Raw genomic sequence first — 12,684 nt, 5'->3', positions numbered from 1 at the left:
TTCAAGAGGTTTTCTGCATTCTTGGGATTTGTTGAAAATGCATTCTAAAACCTGTAAAATAATCACATCCTTTGATAATACCTTGTCTCCGTGAAATATAAAGAAATCCACATTACAATCCCTACCATCTTGCTCTGAGAGCTGTCATGGTGACTCAGTCTTCTTTCTTAAGTATCAAATATGTAAATCTTTCCAGAGAAAGCAAGAATTTGATTGTTCATGAAAATACATAATCAAAATAGAAATTGTCCTATTCAGCAGCATAAACATTAAGCCCAAGAAACAATTTGTTGACTAATCTTCCATATCCACACGCCAGAAGCGACGATGAAGTAAGAGCACCCAACTTACTAAGAGTAGTAAAAGTAATTTCTCTTCAAGAGCAGCAGTAGCAGCAGTTTTTGTCCCCAAGGAAAACTGCCGGGAGACTGTAGCAAAGGAAAGATGAAATCAGATAAGTTATTCTCACGATAAATTTAGCTTTTCCATGTTGGAATCCACTTGGTGCTATGTGTGGTGAAGCCCTCCATCGAATCTCAGCCTTGACTGAAAATCCCGTGCTTTGCTGTTTCCTGCTGATCCCCACAAGGAACGTTTTAAATTGAGAGCTGCTGTTTTTTGTTTGTTTTGTTTTCTTTTGACACGCAGTACTTCTTCTTCTATAGTGCTTCTTATCAGATATCATGTCTTGGAAGTCAAAAAAATTTCACCTTATTTTCCTAAAGTAATTATTGTATTAACATTGCTTGAAAAAAATATTTCTTATGTGTCTTTAAGAAAATTTAAGTAACTCAAGTAATGAAAATATTTTCCTTGAAATGAAAGATTTGCTTATCCAAGTCCAGGATATCATTTAAGAAATATGATGCCCAAGTCATCAAAGCTAAAATGATTACATGAAGAGGAAAATAAACAATACCAAAATCAATCACAGATATTTTCTCTGCCATACCAAATACCAAGATTTTAATAATAGTCATAAGTGTCATATAAAATCATCTAGAGAATTTTTCACTGTACATCTGCATGTATTTTCTTTTCATTTTTGCAAATAGTATAACCTATTCCTGCAGAAAGTAGCCCCAGCTGTGATCTAGGTACCATAAGAAGTCCTATGATGCTTACAGGATATTTATAACTTAATCATAAACAGACACATAGCACAACTAAAAAACAAATGGCCAAAGAATTTGAATAGACATCTCTCTCTCTCTCTTTTGTATTTTTTGTTTTGTTTTGCTTTTTTGTTTTTAGAGACGGTGTCTCGCTCTATTGCCCAGGCTGGAGTGCAGTGGACCGATCACAGCTCACTGCAGCCTCAAACTCCTGGGTTCAAGCAGTTTTCCTGCCTCAGCCTCCGAGTATCTGGAACTATAAGCATGCACCACCAGGCCCAGAGACATTTTTCAAAATAGATATGCAAGTGGCCAATAAGCACATGAAAAGGTGCTCAACATGATTAGCCATTAGGGGAATGCAAACCACCATGAGATACTACTTCCCATCTATTAAGATGGTTATAATGAAAAAGACGGATGAGTATTGGTGAAGATGTGACGCAATTGGAACTGTCATAAACTGCTGGTGTGAATGTAAAATGGTGCAGCTGCTTTGAAAAGCCATCTGGCAGTTCCTCAAAAGGTTAAATATTTGTTTAATGTTAACTGAATTAACATATGAGGCAGCATTCCCACTCCTAGGTGTATGCATACTCAAGAGAAATGAAAAGATATGTTCATACAAAAACTTGTATAGGCATGCTCAGGACAGCATTATTCATAATAGCAAAGAGTGGAAACAACCCACATGTCCATGGATAAACAACAAAATGTAGTTTATCTGTACAATGGAATATTATTCAGCCATAAAAATAAATAATGTAGTATTACCTGTGACAACATAGATGAACCTTGGAAATACACTACATGAAAGAAGCCATTCAAAAAAACCCATATATTGTATGATTCTATTTAAATGAAATGTCCAGAATAGGCAAATCTCTGATGACAGAAAGTAGATTAGTGGTTACCTAGGGCTAAGAGTGGGGAAGATTACGGTGGTGGTGAGGGAATGATTGGTGATTGCTAACAGATACAGGTTTTAGGGGGAGGAAATGATTAAAATGTTCTAAAATTGTGGTGATGGCCACACGACTCTGTGAATATACTGAAAATCATTGAACTGTATACTTTAAGTGGGTGGATTGTATAGTATGGTAATTACATCTCAATAAAGCTGCTCAATGTGAATCTACCATGGGTTTTCTAAATTTTCTGATTGCATGAATAGATCAAAAAGATGGAATAAAATTCCAGGATTGGCCTGGGCTCTGTACATCACTCGAAGGTGGATAAAATGAACATAAACTTAAAATGATGACTAAAATGGATAATGCTTCAGCAGAAGCATGATCATTATCAGAACAGTGTCAGGACTCATGTGGAAATCCAATTCTAAACATTTTGTATGGAAGTGAAAGTCCTAACAACTGAACAGAAAGGTAAGTAGATGTAAATGGAACGATTCCTATAAAAATCCAAGCTATCAATCATTGAATATTTATAGCCAGGCACTATACTAAGTGATGTACATACATTATTTAAACATTTAAAATTGCCCTAATGAAGTAGGTATTCTGATGTGCATTTTATAGGTAAGGAATCTGAAAATAAGTTAAGTAAATTACCCAAGGAGAAGCAGCTTGTAAGTGGTAGTGGTGAGATTTAAACTAGCATTTGTCTAACTTTCAGGTCTTAATTACTACACAATACAGCTGTTTAAGATATCTGCATTGTAACCTTCTCTCTCTCTCTCTCTCTCTCTCTCTCTCTCTCTCTCTCTCTCTCTCTCGTCATTTTGGAGTGAATGCTTATGAAACCTTAGGAGACAGAGATTACAGGAATTGCCACTGACATGGTGGTACAGTTGCTATAGTAACCAATCCACCAAATTCATCTGTGCTACTGGGCACACACTTCTGCCTCTGTAATACACCCATACTGACTGGGATCTCTCACTGTATCAGTGAACTCCTGTTAATGCATATGAAATAGAAAGTGGTGAGGGCCTAGTGTACACCTGATAGCATTAAAGTGTTTCCTTTAAAGTTTCCCTCTCTGACTCAGAGGTTATTCCCTCTTTTAATCCCATCATTTTGCATGGGATGCTCTGATGTGGTTGGTTTTGAGGGGTGCTCAAAATCAGAGCCAGACAGCCGTCTGTTGTTTTGCTCTAAGAAGGATTTACAAATATGACTATTTTCTTTTTGGTGACAAATTGACCGTCCCAGCCCAATAATTCCTCACTCAGTGCCAGATTGTGAATTGTGGACCATCCCACCCTGACCCTGACATTCAAAATAGACATTTATCTGATAAAAACACATCTCAGAAATCACTGTATAGAAAATTTGCAAGGAGCACCCAACAATATGCGATTGGACTGTGTACACACACACAGGCGCACACACACACAAACACACATACACACACATTCATCTTTCCATATTTTTCAACAACGCCTCTACATTTTCAAGGACTTTTTCTTCTCAGATATTGCTGCTTTCTCTCTTTTTCCTCCTCTCCATTTCACTGGCCTCGCCTGTCTTCAGAGGCACCTGAAGGCACATAAGGCAGGGAAGTGAAACCGACTGTAATTCTTCAGTTCACTTCTCTGCAGCCTCCAGTGAGCCAGTCTCCATACGGTGGCCCAGCTGAGCTCTGAGGAAGTTCAGAGTCCCCACGCAGGTGCCATTTGCCAACCCCCTCACAGGCGCTCTGGGAGCAAAGAAGCCAGACATATGCATGTGAAAGGCTTTGGGAGCAGCAGAAAAGAAAGTCTCTAAGCTTAAGTTTATGAGATTAAAAAGAAGAGGAACTCTCTTCTATGAAAGGAAGAAATGAAAGACATTTGTAACTCAACCAGCCATCATTTTCCTTTTGAAGAATGAAATATAAATTGCTGAGAGCTGTCGAAAATTCCAATGCTCCCACTTCCTTCTGATGCCTTTGGTTTCACCTCTGGTTCCCTCCAACTTCATTCTCCTGGTGTTAACAGTCTCTGACTATTTCTGTGTTATCAGTGATATCACAAATACGTCCTAGTGTTTTTTTGATAGGCAAAAGTGCATTCAGGTAAATTTTGCTAAATATGTCTTTTAAAATTAATAATACACAAACTTAAAACAGCATTTTATGTTCAGTTTTTCTACAACCTCAGCTGATCTTTCTACAAACCCTGGTAAGTAGTTAGAACCATAATTATTAGCCCATTTTACTGCTGCAGGACTCGACTAAAGTGGAACCAGGCCCATTTAGGTTTATGATTTCAAAGGCAGCAGTGTTTCCACAATAGTATTACTTCTTTTCTCAGTTCAACTGAAAAACATGCTGATTTTTCCATTTTAAAATGTATCTATGTTGTAAATAATCCTTAGCAGGGCCTACAACTTCCTGTATGATTTGGACAACCCCTCTTGCCACAAATGTAGCCACACACCCTTTTTTTTTTTTTTAATTCCTGGAAGGTGCCAAGCTCTTTTCTGCCCGGGAGCTTTTGCACGTGGTTTTCTCTCAGCTTTGCCGCTACAATTGCACACTTTGCCTTCTCCCCAGGCCCCTTACTTAGAATGGCTTATCTTTCAGGCTCATCTTATACCTTTGCTGCAGAGAAAGTCTTCTCCAGTCACTGGATAAGGTTACCGCTGTCTGTTACAAAGTGTCCCAGCCCATGTCACTTTTCTCTTATAGATTATGTATTGCCAGTGTGATTATTTTGTGTTATTATTTACTCTTTCTCTTTTTACTGTAAATTGCATGCAGTCAGTAACGTGTCTGTCTTGTTCAACTCTGTATCTCAGAACTTAGCTCAGAGCTTGATGTACCATATATGCTCAATACAAATGTGGGGGATATTCCACAGAACAACTTCTGATTAGTAGTAAATTGCAGCACATCACTCTAAGTTTTCACTATCAGTGTGACACAGTCATCGGCCTGCATTTAAAAAGCTGTCAGAGGTCCTGAAGTTCTCCTTGCTTTTCAGGTCTTTTGTCAGGTCAGATTACAGTGGGAATTAAGACGATTTTGCAACAAATGCAGTTATATGTTTATCTCCTTATATTCACATAACGGGTTGTCCCCCTTGAACTCTGACACTTCTGAAACTACTGCATTACCTAGCACAACAATGGGTTTAAAAAAAACAAGAAAAAATCTTATTAACTCAGATTACATATACATAGTTATTGAACCGAATGGAATTATAGGCGGTAAGGTACCATGATTGACATTTTTTTCTTGTGACAATATTTTCTTTCTTTTGAGGACTGATTTTTTTTTTTTTTTCTTTTTAATGGAACTCTGTCTATAACTTTAAATTATATAAGGTTGGGTATGCCATGATTTAAGTGTGTCTTGATTTGTACTTATCTTGATTTGTAAATATTGAACACCTAATTTCCAGTCTTTAGAACTTTCTTGCCCATCTTCTTTTTCTTCCTTTTTCAGATAGTTCACATTCTTAATAACTTGTTTGATACCCCTTATTCCTTGCATTTTCTTACTTCTTGTTTTCTTCTTTTCTCATTACCCTGTAATTTATGTTCTCTTTTTATGGTAGGCATTCCCTAGTACCTTTCTGCTTTACTTCTAATGTTGCAAATAGTTCTAATCCTATATGCATTAATATTATTTGTGAATAGATAAACCTCTCTGGTATTTACAGTAAAATGAACACACTCATTATATCATCATATTACAACAGATAGCCTTTCTCTGGTTAAGTCACCCTCCTACCCATATCAAAATAGTGTTTTTGTTTTGTTTTAATTTAAAGAAATCATCAGTAGTAATTCATGTATTGTGAATTATCTTGGAAATCAATGAAAAGGACATGGAAAATGAACATATTTTCTGAATTCTGAATGAATGAGAGAAGACAAACATTTATGATCTAATAATTGTTAAAATGATTTTCTTGAAACAAAACATAGAATAAATTTTCAGTTAGAGCGATCTTATTTTATGTTATTAAAATATACAGGTATTTTTATAATTCCAGCTTCTACCTGGTTATTTAATCACCTGAAAGCATCACCAACATGAATAGTGTTTTACTGTCACAAAAACAAATCTGACACCCCTCTGGTACTTCAGTGCACAGAAATCCAGGAAAAACAACTTTTGGTTCAAATTCAAGCTTCAAGGTTTTTTTTTTTTTTTTTTCATAGTTATTTTCATAGTTAAACTGAAAGTTCTTATTTTTCTTTCTTTATTTAAAGTGCATTGGCTCATTCTATTTTTAGTAAGTCAATATTATAGTGCCAAATCTCAGCAACTTCATTATTTAGCCCCTTAATTCAGAACTAATAATTAAGTGCTGTAGACCAGAAGGATAGAATTCTGACTTTCTAATGTCTTCCCCTCATTCTTCATTGGTTGAGTGGCCTGAAGAAGAGTTAGATGGCAGGAACTTTTAATGACTTTTGTGGTGTGGTAAAACAGAAGTGGAAGGTGTAGATCAGAGTTTGTCTTTTGTCGATGCCACATCTCCAATATACACTCATAATGGCAGGGTATTCCCCTGGTGATAAGGACCTCTGACTCAACCCTATTCAGATAATTGGGTAAATTACTTATCTTCTCTGAGTCCCAGTTTTCTAATCTTTAAAAAGGCTGAAAGGGTGCTGTAAAGATAAGAAAAACTGTAAGTGATAAATCAAGCTTTGTGGTAGTTGCGCAGTCAGTGATAGCTACTATTATTATTGGCAAATAACAGGTTGTGTGTGTGTTTGCGTGTGTGTAATCATCTTTAAAATTACCTATATTTTTACTGCACATTAGCTTTGTTGATTGACACTGAGCCAACCTTAAGTGTCTATCTCAATTATATTTAAGACCAATAGCAATATATAACGAACTCACATTTTTAGATCAAGGGTCAGGCACTGAGTTAAGTGCTTTGGTTACAAATATTCAGAGAAGTCACTGTCTATTGGGGTCTGAGACAGACACATAAGACAAACCTACGATGGGGTAAGTATTCCTCCAGAGGTTGTTCACTTTGCAGAAGGCACGGAGGATCTATACCCAATCCAGTTGATCCACTCAGAAGTCAGGAATCCTGATAACACATGCCATTTGATCAAAGCAGCTGGAGATACAGACTGACACTCAGAAAAATAATTGTTCACATGTTCATTTAGTTTAGATTAGTTTGCCTAGATTAGTTTGCTGAATATGTGCCCGTTAATCTCAGAAAAATAGTGTGTTAAATATACTCGCCTACTTTGATTTCCTACTCGAAATGATTAAAATATCATATAAACAATATTTAAGCTTCTTCTGAATAATGATGACCATTCTACATTAGGAGGTTTTATAACCAGTATGCTTGAAAAAATGAGAAACTCATCCATTGTTTTAATTAATCACTATTTAGCTTCCAAGGATCACTATTCAAATCCTTAAGTCATATTCTGGAAAAATTAACTTCTAACTTAGCACGGTAGAATTATTTAGACTTGAGTTCTTTCCAAACGGAAGGATGAAGACTAATGGGGATTTTTTTCCACTAAAATAAGGGCAAATTGTTTTTGTCCATTTTCTTCACTGATACATCCCAAGTGCCTAGTACATGGGTTGGCAAACCGTGGCTCACAGAATAAATCCAGTCCACCTCTTATTTTTACATTTTTGTATAGCCTGAAAACCAAGAATGTCTTTTATGTTTTCAAGTGGTTGAAAAAATTAAAATAATATTTCATGATGTGAAAATTATATGAAATTTCAGTGCCCACAAATGCAGTTTTACTGTAACACAGCAATGCCCATTCATTTATGTACTGTCAGTTGTGTTTTTGCACTATAGGGGAAGAGTAGCATAGTTGCAACAGAGACCTTGTGACCCCAAAGCCAAAAATAAACACTGTGTTGCTTTTTATAGAAAAAAAATTGCTGAACCCTGGCTTGGAAAAACAACTCTCCTAATTTTTTTTTAAAGTCAGATACATTAATATTTAACCCTCACAAGTTTCTTTTTTAAAAGAAAAGTCTTAAGTCTACATATAATTCTTCAGTCAATTACTAGATTACAGCCTGGCTAGCATTTGAGGAGTGATAGTAAAAAACAGCATACTGTGAATGACAACATAGACTTGCCACACTGCCTGGGTTCAGCTGTGCAATCATGGAGCAATGCTTAACTTCTCTGTGAATCAGTTTTTTATCTATATGAGGCTAATGATGGTACTCATACCTTGGGTTATTATGAAAATTCAATTAATTAATGTTTTGTGAAGTGCATCAACATCACCTGTTACGCCAGTAGCAGTTGTAAAAAAGGTAACAAATTTTTTACTGTTTTTTTAAGTTAAGAAAATTGGGATACTTAGAATTTGCTAAGGTAATGAGTGAACCTCATGTTCATAAAAATGGTAAAAATACAAGCATGAATTAAAACTGGAAAATGTCCACTTTTAACAGTAAGTCCTCTATTTCAACACAATACATTGGTATCCTTTTTAATTGCCTTCTGATTGTAGGATGTAACTATCTGACTCCCACACCGGTTGATGTGATTTTGTAATCAATGGTCCTGTTTCAGATAATAAACAAATTGTGTTCTGAATGGTTGAATAATTTCTGATACAAAATTTAACTATCTAACAAATTTTAATCTGAGGGTATCAAATTGATATAAAGGGAAGTAACAATTTAGAGAATGCATGGATACAAGATTAGTTTGCTTTGTTAAGGTTATCACTCAGTTCTTAGAAAGAGAACCAATAGAAAATATTGTCCTACATTTAATGAAACACTTTCTAAGCACCAAAGCCAGGAATCAAAACTGTATATTAGGAAATGTAATGGCATTTTAGTTATTGCAAGTCATTTTAGCAGATAGATAGTTAGTACCCTTCATGTTTAAATAGATTTTTACATTAATTTATGAGAAATCTATGAATAGACTATGTTTTGTAGTAAATGAAATCTTAGGTAGTCTCCTGCTGTTTATAAAATATAATTTCTTTAAAACTACACTTTGATATGGAACCCCACACAGGACATAATAGCTAGTTATTAAATGCTTAAAAAATATAATTATTTCATGAATGTATTTCTATTACAGGTGTTTTCTTGGAGAAGGTTCAGTAAACTTTTGTTATGTGCAATAGTAACGTAAATTAACGTATTGATGAAGTACAACATTGAGCCTTATTTCATAATCTTAATTCATTCAACTTTTAATAAGCATTTATATGTTACATTGTGTGAGGTGCAATGAAAATGTAAAACATCATTTAATTTTATCCAGTTAGTTAATATCTAGTCCAATTTGATTTATTTGGGATTATTGCTAAATTATACATTAAAATTTCAAACTGCAAATAAAAAAATTTGGGGTTACTTAAGCTAAATTTAGACTATAAGTCTTCTGTTATTTACATGTAATGTACTGAACACTGCATATCACGTCACTTTATGAAACTAAATTTTCCTGCTTTAGATGATGTTAATATTGACTTGCAGAAAGATTAAATCAAGCTGATTTAATCTATCCATCACCTCACCTCTTTATCATGTTTTTGTGTTAAGAATGTTTCAAATCTACTCTTTTAGCAATTTTGAAATATATAATACTTTTTTAATAACTGTGGTCACGTTGTTGACGCAATAGATCACTAAAACTTATTCTTCCTGTCTAACTGAAACTTTATATCCTTTGTCAAGTCTTGTCATCTTAAATTACTTACGTGTGTATTTGAATACAGAATGACAAGTTTCTTATTTTACTTATTGTCCTTATGTCAAGTTTGGTAAAACGGAATACGAATTTGAGTGCAACTGGTAAACTTAGAAAAAACTAAGCAACAAGAGGGAATCTTTTAAATTAATTTGAGCATTTGTATAAAGATTTTATACTTGGGTTCCTTTACTTTTCTAGACTTAATAAAAATTCAAAATTATTTAATAATCTTTAAAATCCTTAAATTGTGATTATATTAATATCTCTACTTTCTATAGATAATATATTCTTTAACAAGTGAACTCTGTTTTGAAGTTATTCTATTTGCTTATACTTTGTACTTATTCCAAAAGACTGGTCAATTTGACATTTTCATCTCCCTCTCTGAATTTAATGAACTCTTTTATATTTAGAGTTTAATAACTACAGGTGGATAAAAAGTAATAAATACAAGGTCCTTCTATTCAATTGTCTTCAATAAAAGTGATGTAATCTCAAAACCAATTGGTTAACACATTTATCCCTGTTAAGCGACACATAAGGCTGAGGGAACATTTTTATATTACACTGATGCTATAATAAATGGGCTGATTTAATACTGCTGGTTGCAACTTACAGCATTTTTGTCTACTTTAAAGTTAGGAACGTCATGGTTATTTTGGCATTCTTCCTGTGAATTAAAATTAAAATAATGTAATTAGTCTGTAAAATTCAAAGTGCTACATTTACGAATAATCGAATAAAACCCAAATTATATTATTTTGAGGTCAATGATAGGTTCGCATGAACTATTTTCTTTTCTGTATCTTTCTCTTTTAAAAGAAAATACAGCTTTCTTCCTACTGCAGAAGTATCAGATTCTTGCAGCACCCATGACACTTGTAAGCATTTAGTGGCCAGACACCACTACATATCCTTCAAATGATGTGGCCCAGTGAAGCTGGAAGGTGTCGTCACGGAGCCAGGCAGCCTGGTATCTCAGCCATCCACCAGGACAGAGCCAGCAGGCCTTAGCTGGTGTGCTGAATCTTGACTAAAGTGGGAAATGGATTTTGCATTTTGAAAGTCAAACTCTTCTAACATCGAATCTTAGGACATACCTATTAAATAAAAGTGCATTGAGAGCTTCAGAAATTATTTACTGGATCAAATTTATAAAGCTCCTCTGCCAAAATTACTTTTAGAATAAGTTAAATCTTTATTATTCCTCTGGGTTTCTGAATTTATACCGCATTATACATATTTTTTAAAGTATGAGTAAATGTATGTTCAGAACTATAACTGTGTTGTCTGAATTACTGACTATGTATGATATATGCTAAATGAAGTATACTTGTAGGTCATTTAAAAGTGGTAAATATTAAAATGACAGAATATTAATCACCAATGCCCATTGCCCATCACACTGAGTTTGCCATTTGGATCTGTAGACAAGCGAAAAATTCCAATAAAATAAAAATACTTTTCATGTTTTTTTCCTCATTGGCCTCTTGTGCTCACTGTTAAAAGCACATGGGGATTTAGATTCTTGTTTCTTCTATTGTCCTATTATCATCTTTTGACACCCCGATTCATTAACTCATCTCCCACAGATGTTAGAAAAATCAACTTACAGGATTTTGTTACAAGTTCAAAATTCCTCATGCCTACTCTTGGCCTCTCCTTAACACTAGAGCTGCTTAAAAAAGTGTAGAGAATATCTTCCATTTCTTGAAACTTTAGTTACCTAGGTCTGGTGGAAACATAATGACAAATACACACACATACACACACGCACACACACACACACACACTCCATTTAATTCTATAAGGCTGCACAAGGTGGGCCCCATCCTTTAGACATCATTCTGATTGGGAAAATGCCCTGCTAGATTTTCAAACCATGTGCTTTGCTAATGTAACACTTTGATGGTTAGGCTGGTGTAGCCTGGCATCTGGAATCATGATGTTTTATCATGAGAAACTGAGAGGATACTGTTTCTCTTTTCTAAAAAGAGAAAGAAACCCTTTGCTAGGGCTCATTAAAAATGGTTTTAAAATTGGAGCCAATAAAACACGATTGTCAATTCCTACAACCTTTTATCTCAGCAGCATTTTAAAAGGCATCATTTCTCTCTCCCCTGAAATCCTACTTGCAACACACACATCCACGTTTCTAACTAGCAACAACAGGAGCAGCAACAACTCCCCAACTTCTTTGTCACTGGTGAGCAGGCACACAGACCAAGTGGAGCTAGAAGCCTCTCCACTCCCCCACCCCAATTTTCAACTGCACTCTTCTCAGAAATGGGAGTTACTAGGCAAGATTCACCCCATCACCCTGAAATCTCTTGCTTTACTCTCCTTTAAAAGTGAAAAGGAAAGCTTTCCACAACGTAGAAAAGTTTGCCTGGGCACATGATACCAGCATTTCCAATAGTGACCCTAATAGACAAAGCATTTTGGAGCTCTGACATCCACAGGGAGCAGATCCCAGTCATGAAGAAACAACTTGAGTGTGTGACAGCAAGACCATGAAAGCCTTCCTTTACAAGCATCCCCTGGGCTCTTCTGCTCACCTAAGGCAGAACTGAGGAGGGGTGGAGTGGGCTTTCCTCACCACAGGATCCCTTTTCTAGAGCAAGCCCATCTTGAGATTTGTAGGGAGAACTGGCTTAGAGAAACTGCCAAAGCTACACTTCTGACTCTCCTGGCCTTTGGCCCCACCTGCCTGTCAATTTCAGTCTGAGTCCACAATTCCCATGTTTATGGCTCTGGAGATATCTAGAACCTCGTCTTTTGAGCGCTCAGGGATGCTGTTAGGCCAGTTCCCTATTGACCTTTCAGGGACTCTGAAATCAACTTTCCCCACACACTCTGAATTGTTTGCGTTTGTTTTCATCCTGCTGGAGCCACCCGCCCAGCCCACCCATCTCTCCCCTCCTCCCTGCCCCCTCC

Source organism: Rhinopithecus bieti, unplaced genomic scaffold (genome assembly GCF_001698545.2).
Source record: "Rhinopithecus bieti isolate Rb0 unplaced genomic scaffold, ASM169854v2 scaffold_5260, whole genome shotgun sequence".
NCBI lineage: Eukaryota > Metazoa > Chordata > Mammalia > Primates > Cercopithecidae > Rhinopithecus > Rhinopithecus bieti.
Note: the sequence above shows the minus strand (reverse complement) of the source record.